A 10,986-nucleotide genomic window follows, 5' to 3' on the forward strand; every position below is an offset into this window, starting at 1 on the left:
GAACTGTTTGGAGGGTATGAGGCCTGCGCGAGGGTTGGCATGGCCATCTTGTTTAGCCTGCCACCAGTTGGCATCATCCTGGCTCATGATCTGAAGGATATCTCCCCTCTTGAAGGCCAGGCCCGCCTCCTTACACGGGATGGCTTTGTCCTCAGCTGGGTCGTAGTCAAACAGTGTCTTCACAAACATCTGGAGAGAGATGGGAGGGGGAGGTTGAGAGAGAAAGAAGTTTTAAAAAGGACGACAGCGTTTTCTTCACATTACCTTTAGTCTCCTCTCCCCACTAGTCACCGTGGCAACATCAAGGTAGGCCGTCGCTACGGCGATCTAAACCTGCCCGGCTTCGGAACCAGATCAGACACACTTCACTGTTGCTTAATGTGATTGGCCAGGAAAGGTCAACACAATCAGGAGTTTGTCTATTACCTGCCTGAAGCCATTGGCTCTAGTCTCTCTGGGTTATTCCATCAACATGGTCTACATCCCAAATGGCACCCTATTCCCGACATAGTGCACTAGTTTGACCAGGACCGATAGGGCTCTGGTGAAAAGTAGTGCACTATAGGGAATGGAGGAGGAACACCCCCACATACTAAAGTCTGTCAGCTGTCTTAGAGCGTGGCGAGAGTTTAACGTCTACTGAGTCACAGACTCTAAATGTGACTCCTACTTCGTTCCGCTTTGTGATCTGGGCTGATTCGCAGGTCCAAATTAACTTCGGTAATCTTTCCCTACTGAAGAGGGAAACATATTTTGCAGAGATGGGCTAATTTATCTTGGCAGTCAGCGGAGGGACACAGCGCGTCATTAACACAACAGAAGTAAGACCTGGGAGAGAGAAAGGAGTGGAGACTTGGACAACTTTCCCGTTATAGCGAAAACAACTCACTACATCTTCACTCCAAGACGCCTAAGCAGTCACAGTAAATTACCAGTCCTTAGCCACTGGTGAATATGTGCAGACAGGAGACAGACAGACAGACAAAGACAGGAGACATACAGACAGGAGACATACAGACAGGAGACATACAGACAGGAGACATACAGACAGGAGACATACAGACAGACAAAGACAGGAGACAAAGAAAGGAGACAGACTGACAGACAGACAGACAAAGACAGGAGACTGACAGACAGACAAGAGACAGACAAGAGACAGACAAGAGACAGCCAGAGACAGACAAGAGACAGACAGAGACAGACAGACAGGATACAGACACACAAGAGACAGAAAGACAAGAGACAGACACAGACATAAAGACAGACAAGAGACAGACAAGAGACAGACAAGAGACGGAGACATACAGACACAGAGACAGACAGGAGACAGACAGGAGACAGACAGGAGACAGACAGGAGACAGACAGACAGAAGTAAGACCTGGGAGAGAGAAAGGAGTGGAGACTTGGACAACTTTCCCGTTATAGCGAAAACAACTCACAACAACTGTCTCTAACAGAGACAGACACATACATACAAGAGACAAACACAGACATAACAACAGACAAGAGAGACAAGAGAGAGACAAGAGACAGACAGAGACAGCCAGAGACAGACAGAGACAGACGAGAGACAGACAGAGACAGACGAGAGACAGAGACACAGACAGACAAGAGACAGACAAGAGACAGACAGACAAGAGACAGACAGACAAGAGACAGACAGACAGACAAGAGACAGACAGACAAGAGACATACACATACAGACAAGAGACAGACAGACAAAGACAAGAGACATACACAGACATAACGACAGACAAGAGACAGACAGAGACAGACAGAGACAGACAAGAGACAGACAAGAGACAGACAAGAGACAGACAAGAGACAGACAAGAGACAGACAAGAGACAGACAAGAGACAGACAGACAGACGGGTAAAGTCTCTGTATGTGTTAGGGTGATTTAAGGAGGGCTACGTTGCCATGTGGTGAAATTATGTATCAGATGGGGACACTTTGTTTGGGTCTGAGCAAGGAGGAAACATACTTTCTGGCTCTACAGCCTAACAGCAGTATAAACCAATTCTTCCTTGCTGAAAGCTCCTGCTTCACTCTCCCTCTCCGCTCGTCTTGTCCATCTTTCTTTTTCTCTCTACAGTTTTACACATGTGTACCCAATTAGCCCGCACTTCAATGTATTTATTATAGCCAAGGAAAGAGAGTAAACTAGCTCTTCTCAGAGGGGAGTCTGAAGTTCTGGCAGCGATACACAGGTTCAGATTGATATCTGAAATGACCATATTAAAACCATTAAACTATGACAGAGAGAACAACCCACCCACCCACATGCACCCTGTGTTCTGACAAATGGTATTCCAGCTTGGCTTTTGACCTGAGGCTCAGCTAGGGGACATACTTCCCCTCGCCTCCTCTGTAATTGATAAATGCCTATGAACGACCATACATCACAACTATGAGTTGGAGAATACAGGATACAGCCAGACGGGAGGATTTTCAGTTAAAACAGCCACCTAACGTTACAAGCAACTGCATTTACAGTACACATAAACCTACAAAACAAACACAAATCTCACATTCACACCAACACATACATAAGTGTTACTGTGGGCAGCTCGACCCTGTCAGATACACACTCCTACAGGAGGAACTGGACACTAACAAAAACACACCATGGAATCCAACATGGATTGTACAATAGTACCCACAAGATCCTATCAAACCCTCCCATTCAATCTAGCCATTCCTCTGCCTATATACAGTAGATTTCCCATTGAGTTGATGAGGGATGCGTAGACCCCAGGGACCATATTCATAAAGAGTAGGAATGCTGACAGTGTTGGGGAGTAGTGAACTAACTACATGCAGCTTGCTGACAGTGTTGGGGAGTAGTGAACTAACTACATGTAGCTTGCTGACAGTGTTGGGGAGTAGTGAACTAACTACATGCAGCTTGCTGACAGTGTTGGGGAGTAGTGAACTAACTACATGTAGCTTGCTGACAGTGCTGGGGAGTAGTGAACTAACTACATGTAGCTTGCTGACAGTGTTGGGGAGTAGTGAACTAACTACATGTAGCTTGCAGCCAGTGTTGGGGAGTAGTGAACTAACTACATGTAGCTTGCTGACAGTGTTGGGGAGTAGTGAACTAACTACATGTAGCTTGCTGACAGTGTTGGGGAGTAGTGAACTAAGTACATGTAGCTTGCTGACAGTGTTGGGGAGTAGTGAACTAACTACATGTAGCTTGCTGACAGTGTTGGGGAGTAGTGAACTAACTACATGTAGCTTGCTGACAGTGTTGGGAGTAGTGAACTAACTACATGTAGCTTGCTGACAGTGTTGGGGAGTAGTGAACTAACTACATGTAGCTTGCTGACAGTGTTGGGGAGTAGTGAACTAACTACATGTAGCTTGCTGACAGTGTTGGGGAGTAGTGAACTAACTACATGTAGCTTGCTGACAGTGTTGGGGAGTAGTGAACTAACTACATGTAGCTTGCTGACAGTGTTGGGAGTAGTGAACTAACTACATGTAGCTTGCTGACAGTGTTGGGGAGTAGTGAACTAACTACATGTAGCTTGCTGACAGTGTTGGGGAGTAGTGAACTAACTACATGTAGCTTGCTGACAGTGTTGGGGAGTAGTGAACTAACTACTGTAGCTTGCTGACAGTGTGGGGAGTAGTGAACTAACTACATGTAGCTTGCTGACAGTGTTGGGAGTAGTGAACTAACTACATGTAGCTTGCTGACAGTGTTGGGGAGTAGTGAACTAACTACATGTAGCTTGCTGACAGTGTTTTCAGTAGTTATGAACTGCTGGAACACCACACCAGTTTGATTCTTTTTTTGCAAAAATAAAATATGTATGCAATCATTTCCTTTTTTTGGGGATGGGGGCATGAGATCTGCCTAATTCTCACATGAAACATAGTTTGTGTTTAATAGGTTATATTACACATTGTGTTAACATATGACCCCAAAGTGATCTGCTCTTGCAATTTATAGTGAATGACATTTCAGATGTACATATGGTATGTTTTTTCATGAAGTAGTGAAATCATTTTTCAGAGTAATAGCGAGATAAAATAATAATATTTTTCTTAGGGGTTGATTTCTTTCAGTGTGAAGTAATTGGTAGTTTGCTAAACTATATTCTCAGAGTAGGTCCCCAACACTGACCTAAGATCAGTTTTGTCGATCAAATCGTAATGAATAAGATGGGGGACCTGATCCTAGATCAACACTCTGAGATACTCTGAAAGTCTTTGTGAATATGGGGCCCAGCACTAGAGGCAGTGAGCAGTGTAACCCAATCAGCATAATGAATACGGCAGGAAGGCAGCAGCAGGACCTTACCTTGGGCTCCTTGCTTGGCGTCTCCTCTTTGATGGCTGGTATTAATTTAAACGTAATGGCCCCTTGGGACTGGGACTGAAACACAGACAACCGAAAGAGAGAGAGAGAGAGAGAGAGAGAAGAGCGGGAGAGAAAGAGAGCGATATAGAGAGAGAGAGAGAGGGAGGGAGAGAGAGGGGGGGGGGTAATTCAGTTTCATTGTAAATAACTCAAAACCCAACAAGCCTCATCCAATGAGAAAGCTTTAACCTGAGGATCAGTTTTACTTTTCAACAATTAGGATAGGATGACTGCTGGGCGAGTGGAGCGGAGGGAAGAGGAGAGCCGCCAAGAGGATTCTGGTCCTAAAGCAACCACTGCTTTTAACAGGTCCCAGTCTACCAATTCCAAACTATCTTTCTCTTTCCTCTCTGGCTCCATCTCTACCCAGAGCTGATCTGAGGACTGTGGCAGTGTGTGTGTGTGTGTTTGGAGCGACTACAAAGCCCCCTACAGGGACCCCTCCCTGCCTGTCTCTTCCAGGGGGAGTATGTGGCCCAACATACCCCAAACAGAGGCCTGCTCCTGGGCCTGCTGGTACAGCAGGGCTGGCCAGAGTTTAGCTTAGCTGTCAACACAGATGAATCATAGGGACATGGCCGCCCAGTGAGGATGAGTTAGGAGGAGAGTCCTGCCACTACAAACAAGACTGTAAATCTCTATAGCCGCGGGGCCCCGGCACCAAAACACAACTATAAACAGCAGGTCAATGATAACATACACACACAAGCATGGACTAAAATACACACAGAGATGCACGCACACACACCAGAATGTGGATGATTTCATCCGGCTTCTTGTCATCCACAGGAACGCCGTTCACTTCCCTCAGCACGTCGCCTACATGGATCAGACCTGGGACAGGGACAAGACAGAGGAGAGCGAGAGGGAGGAAGAGAGAGGGAGAGGAGAGGAGAGCAAAAGAGAGAAGACACGGACACAGAGACATAACACACTGTACAGAGTGCACACAAACACAGCTATAGACACACACAATAGAAAATACAGACCTACTAATAGAAATCCTTTGGAAGTTAATATCAGACTAAACAATAAATGTCCAATGCATTTTAAACTGAGTTTTATCAGCTGTCCGGGTGGCTGGTCTCAGACGGCCCCGCAGTTGAAGAAGCCAGAAGTGGAGGTCCTGGGCTGGCGTGGTTACACATGGTCTGCAAGTGTGAGGCCAATTGGACGTACTGCTAAATTCTATAAAACAACGTTGGAGGTGGCTTATGGTATAGAAATTAACATTAAATTCTCTGGCAACAGCTCTGGTGGACATTCCTGCAGTCAGCATGCCAATTGTACGCTCCCTCAAAACTTGAGACATCTGTGTTGTGTGAGTGGCCTTTTATTGTGCCCAGCGATAGTGATCATGCTGTTTAATCAGCTTCTTGATATGCCACACTTGTCAGGTGGATGACTTATCTTGGCAAAGGAGAAATATTCACTAACAGGAATGTAAACAAATTTGTCAACAAAATTAGAGAGAAATAAATGTTTTGTGGGTATGGAACATTTCAGGGATATTTTAGTTCAGCTCATGAAACATGGGACCAACACATTACATGTTGAGTTTATATTTTTGTTCTGTGTGGTGTGTGTGTATGTATACAGTATATGCTTGTTCTGATATTTCTTAATTTCTTTCTTTTTACTTTTGGATTATGTTTGTATTGTTTCGTATTAAGTATTATTACTCCTCTGTTGGAGACAAAAAAGCACTTTGTTGTTTCTGCGATAACATCTGCAAATGTCTGATTTATTTCTCTGCTTCCTAAATATATGAGCAGAGTACAGATGCTGCTGGTTTGGCTCTGGTCTGGTAGCACACACAGAGGCCATGAAAGATGTCTAAAATAGTGCTTATTTGACTAAAATAATAATCCCCTTAGTCGTCTCTCCCTTTAAGTAGGACATGGATAGGACATGTCCATTGGCCTTGTTTACTTCCTGGTTATGTTAAACCACGCACTATTGGCATACATGGTGAGGATCAGCTCAACATAGCCTGACTGACACAAAGTTGTAAAGAGAGAGCGAGTGAGAGAATAAAATGAGAGTAGAGCTGTACTGTTCTCCTGTTTCCCTTTAATAGCAGTTAACTTTCTTGAGCAGTAGTAGTAGCGGCAGTAGAAGTAGTATTAGTAGCAGCGGTTGTAGCAGCGGCAGAAGTAGTAGTAGTAGTAGTGGCAGTAGTAGTAGTAGTAGTGGCAGTAGTAGTAGCGGCAGTTATTGCAGCAGTAGCGGCAGTAGTAGTAGCGACAGCAGTAGCGGCAGTAGTAGTAGTAGCAGTAGCGGTGGTAGTAGTAGTAGTAGCGGCAGTAGTAGCAGCAGCAGCAGCAGCAGTAGTAGTAGTAGTAGTAGTAGTAGTAGCGGCAGTAGTAGTAGTAGCGGCAGTAGTAGTAGTAGTAGTAGCGGCGGTAGTAGTAGTAATAGTAGCAGCGGCAGAAGTGGCAGTAATAGTAGTAGCGGCAGTAGTAGTGGCAGTAATAGTAGTAGTAGTAGTAGTAGCGGCAGTAGTAGTAGCGGCAGTAGTAGTAGCAGCGGTAGTAGTAGTGGCAGTACTTGCAGCAGTAGCGGCAGTAGTAGTAGCGGCATTAGTAGTAGCGGCAGTAGTAGTAGCGGTAGTAGTAGTAGTAGTAGTAGCAGCGGCAGTAGTAGTACTAGCGGTAGTAGTAGCGGCAGTAGTAGTAGTAGCGGCAGTAGTAGCAGTAGTAGTAGTAGTAGCGGCAGTAGTAGTAGTAGCGGCAGTATTAGTAGTAATAGCGGCAGAAGTAGTAGCAGCGGAAGTAGTAGCAGCAGTGGCAGAAGTAGCAGCGGCAGTAGTAGTAGCAGCGGCAGTAGTAGCGGCAGTAGTAGTAGTGGCAGTAGTAGTAGTAGTAGTAGCAGCAGTAGTAGTAGTAGAAACGGTAGTAGTAGTAGTAGTAGAAACGGTAGTAGTAGTAATAGTAGCAGTGGCAGAAGTAGCAATGGCAGTCGTAGTAGCGGCAGTAGTAGTAGTAGCATCAGCAGTAGTAGTAGCAGCAGTAGCGGCAGTAAATGCAGCAGTAGTAAGAGTAGTAGCAGTGGCAGAAGTAGTAGTGGCAGTAGTAGTAGCGGCAGTAATTGCGGCAGTTGCAGTATTAGTAGTAGCAGTAGTAGTAGCAGCGGTAGTAGTAGTGGCAGTAATTGTAGCAGTAGTAGTAGTAGCGGCGGCAGTAATTGCAGCAGTAGCGGCAGTTGCAGCGGCATTAGTAGTAGCGGCAGTAGTAGTAGTAGCGGCAGTAGTGGCAGAAGTGGCAGTAGTAGTAGCGGCAGTAGTAGTAGTAGTAGCGGCAGTAGTAGTAGCGGCAGTAGTAGTAGTAGTAGTAGTAGTAGTAGTAGCGGCAGTAGTAGTAGCGGCAGTAGTAGTAGTAGCGGCAGTAGTAGTAGTAGTAGTAGCGGCGGTAGTAGTAGTAATAGTAGCAGCGGCAGAAGTGGCAGTAATAGTAGTAGCGGCAGTAGTAGTGGCAGTAATAGTAGTAGTAGTAGTAGCGGCAGTAGTAGTAGCGGCAGTAGTAGTAGCAGCGGTAGTAGTAGTGGCAGTACTTGCAGCAGTAGCGGCAGTAGTAGTAGCGGCATTAGTAGTAGCGGCAGTAGTAGTAGCGGTAGTAGTAGTAGTAGCAGCGGCAGTAGTAGTACTAGCGGTAGTAGTAGCGGCAGTAGTAGTAGTAGCGGCAGTAGTAGCAGTAGTAGTAGTAGTAGCGGCAGTAGTAGTAGTAGCGGCAGTATTAGTAGTAATAGCGGCAGAAGTAGTAGCAGCGGAAGTAGTAGCAGCAGTGGCAGAAGTAGCAGCGGCAGTAGTAGTAGCAGCGGCAGTAGTAGCGGCAGTAGTAGTAGTGGCAGTAGTAGTAGTAGTAGTAGTAGCAGCAGTAGTAGTAGTAGAAACGGTAGTAGTAGTAGTAGAAACGGTAGTAGTAGTAATAGTAGCAGTGGCAGAAGTAGCAATGGCAGTCGTAGTAGCGGCAGTAGTAGTAGTAGCGGCAGTAGTAGTTGTATCAGCAGTAGTAGTAGCAGCAGTAGCGGCAGTAAATGCAGCAGTAGTAAGAGTAGTAGCAGTGGCAGAAGTAGTAGTGGCAGTAGTAGTAGCGGCAGTAATTGCGGCAGTTGCAGTATTAGTAGTAGCAGTAGTAGTAGCAGCGGTAGTAGTAGTGGCAGTAATTGCAGCAGTAGCAGTAGTAGTAGTAGCGGCGGCAGTAATTGCAGCAGTAGCGGCATTAGTAGTAGCGGCAGTAGTAGTAGTAGTAGTAGCGGCAGTAGTGGCAGAAGTGGCAGTAGTAGTAGCGGCAGTAGTAGTAGCGGCAGTAGTAGTAGTAGTAGCGGCAGTAGTAGTAGCGGCAGTAGTAGTAGTAGTAGTAGTAGCGGCAGTAGTAATAGCGGCAGTAGTAGGTAGTAGTAGCAGCGGAAGTAGTAGCAGCAGTGGCAGAAGTAGTAGTAGCGGCAGTAGTAGTAGTGGCAGCAGTAGTAGTAGTAGTAGCAGCAGTAGTAGTAGTAGAAACGGTAGTAGTAGTAGTAGAAACGGTAGTAGTAGTAATAGTAGCAGTGGCAGAAGTAGCAATGGCAGTCGTAGTAGCGGCAGTAGTAGTAGTAGCGGCAGTAGTAGTTGTATCAGCAGTAGTAGTAGCAGCAGTAGCGGCAGTAAATGCAGCAGTAGTAAGAGTAGTAGCAGTAGTAGTAGCAGTGGCAGAAGTAGTAGTGGCAGTAGTAGTAGCGGCAGTAATTGCGGCAGTTGCAGTATTAGTAGTAGCAGTAGTAGTAGCAGCGGTAGTAGTAGTGGCAGTAATTGCAGCAGTAGCAGTAGTAGTAGTAGCGGCGGCAGTAATTGCAGCAGTAGCGGCAGTTGCAGCGGCATTAGTAGTAGCGGCAGTAGTAGTAGTAGTAGTAGCGGCAGTAGTGGCAGAAGTGGCAGTAGTAGTAGCGGCAGTAGTAGTAGCGGCAGTAGTAGTAGCGGCAGTAGTAGTAGTAGTAGTAGTAGTAGTAGCGGCAGTAGTAATAGCGGCAGTAGTAGTAGTAGTAGCAGCGGAAGTAGTAGCAGCAGTGGCAGAAGTAGTAGTGGCAGTTGCAGTGGCAGTAGTAGTAGTAGTAGTAGCGGCAGTAGTAGTAGTAGAAACGGTAGTAGTAGTAGTAGAAACTGTAGTAATAGTAGCAGTGGCAGGAGTAGCAATGGCAGTTGTAGTAGCGGCAGTAGTAGTAGTAGTAGCGGCAGTAGTAGTTGTATCAGCAGTAGTAGTAGCGGCAGTAAATGCAGCAGTAGTAGTAGTAGCGGCAGTAGTAGTAGCAGAAGTAGTAGTGGCAGTAATTGCGGCAGTTGCAGTATTAGTAGTAGCAGTAGTAGTAGCAGCGGTAGTAGTAGTGGCAGTAATTGCAGTAGTAGTAGTAGCGGCAGTAATTGTAGCAGCAATAGCGGGAGTAATTTTAGCAGCAATAGCGGCAGTAGTAGTAGTAGCGGCAGTAATTGCAGCAGTAGCGGCAGAGGCAGTAGTAGTAGCAGTAGTAGCGGCAGTAATTGCAGCAGCAGCAGTAGTAATAGTAGCAGCAGTAGTTGCAGCAGTAGTAGTAGTAGCAGCAGTTGTTGTAGTAGTAGCAGCAGTAATTGCAGCAGTAGTAGTAGTGGCAGTAGTTGTGGTGGTAGTAGTAGTAGCAGTATTAGTTGTAGTAGTAATAGCAGCAGTGGTAGTAGCAGTAGCGTAGTAGTGGGAGTAGCAGTAGTTGCGGTAGTGGCAGTAGTAGTAGCAGCAGTAGTAGGAGTAGCAACGGCAGTAGTAGTAGCAGTAGTAGGAGTGGCAGTAGTTATAGTGGTAGTAGCAGTAGTTGTGGTAGTAGTAGTAGCAGGAGCAGTAGTAGTAGCAGTAATATGAGTAGCAGTAGTAGTAGTAGCAGTAGCAGTAGTAGCAGTAATATGAGTAGCAGCGGAAGTAGTTGTAGTAGCAGTAGTAGCAGTAATAGGAGTGGCAGTAGTAGCAGTAGTTGTAGCAGTAGTAGTAGCAGTAGTAGTAGGAGTGGCAGTAGTTGTAGTGTTTGTAGTAGCAGTAGTAGTAGCAGCAGTAGTAGGAGTAGCAGCGGCAGTATTTGTAGTAGTAGTAGAAGCAGTAGTTGAGGTAGTAGTAGTTGTAGCGGCAGTAGTAGTAGTAGTAGTTGTAGTAGTAGTTGTAGTAGTAGTAGTAGTAGTAGTAGTAGTAGTAGTAGTAGTAGTAGTAGTAGTAGTAGTAGTAGTAGTAGCAGCAGCAGCATTAGTAGTAGTAGTAGTAGTAGCGGCAGCAGTAGTAGTAGCAGCATTAGTAGTAGTGGCAGTAGTGGTAGTAGCAGTGGTGGTAGCAGCAGTAGTAGTGGTAGCAGCAGTAGTTGTAGTAGCAATAGTAGTAGTAGCAGCAGTAATTGCAGAAGTAGCAGCAGCAGTAGTTGCGGCAGTAATTGTAGTAGCGGTAGTAGTAGTAGCAGTATTAGTTGTAGTAGTAGCAGTAGCGTAGTAGCAGCAGTAGTGGTAGCAGTGGCAGTAGTTGTAGTAGTGGCAGTAGTTGTTGTAGCAGTAGCGTAGTAGCAGCAGTAGTGGTAGTAGTAGGAGTGGCAGTAGTTGCAGCAGTAGTAGTAGCAGGAGCAGTAGTAGT

The 10,986-nt window shown here is 45.8% G+C and overlaps 1 long non-coding RNA gene across 1 annotated transcript; it reads right to left on the reverse strand.

Annotated features, from left to right (window-relative positions):
- Positions 1-5,208, reverse strand: LOC120027816. The gene is made up of 3 exons (XR_005473345.1): positions 5,127-5,208; positions 4,319-4,393; positions 1-189 (listed from the first exon to the last, which is right to left on the reverse strand). It is a non-coding gene; the product is annotated as an uncharacterized LOC120027816 (long non-coding RNA).
- Positions 5,209-10,986: the final 5,778 nt, after the last annotated feature.

Source organism: Salvelinus namaycush, chromosome 33 (assembly GCF_016432855.1).
Source record: "Salvelinus namaycush isolate Seneca chromosome 33, SaNama_1.0, whole genome shotgun sequence".
Taxonomy (NCBI): domain Eukaryota; kingdom Metazoa; phylum Chordata; class Actinopteri; order Salmoniformes; family Salmonidae; genus Salvelinus; species Salvelinus namaycush.